The sequence below is a fragment of the Galeopterus variegatus genome, unplaced genomic scaffold (assembly GCF_000696425.1).
Source record: "Galeopterus variegatus unplaced genomic scaffold, G_variegatus-3.0.2 Scaffold12618, whole genome shotgun sequence".
NCBI classification, from domain to species: Eukaryota; Metazoa; Chordata; class Mammalia; order Dermoptera; family Cynocephalidae; genus Galeopterus; species Galeopterus variegatus.
The window spans coordinates 6,454-6,700 of NW_007738729.1; positions in this window are offsets into that span (position 1 = coordinate 6,454).

Sequence of the window (247 nt, forward strand, 5' to 3'; positions counted from 1 at the left end):
AGCCGGACTCCGCTGTTCCCCACCCCACCCCCTAGAGGAGAGGGCTGCTTCTGGCTGGCGCCTAGGAGTGTCCACTGTGGTTTATTCCAGACGAGACAGTGGTGATATTTCACAGCCTCCTCTTCTTGCCCAGGCCTGACTTCTCAAGGACTGCATGCAGATGGAGGGAGGGATTGAGTGACTATTTGGCTCCTGATGGCAGGGTCCTCATGAGTAGGACTTGGCATTTTTCTTCTACAAATATGTT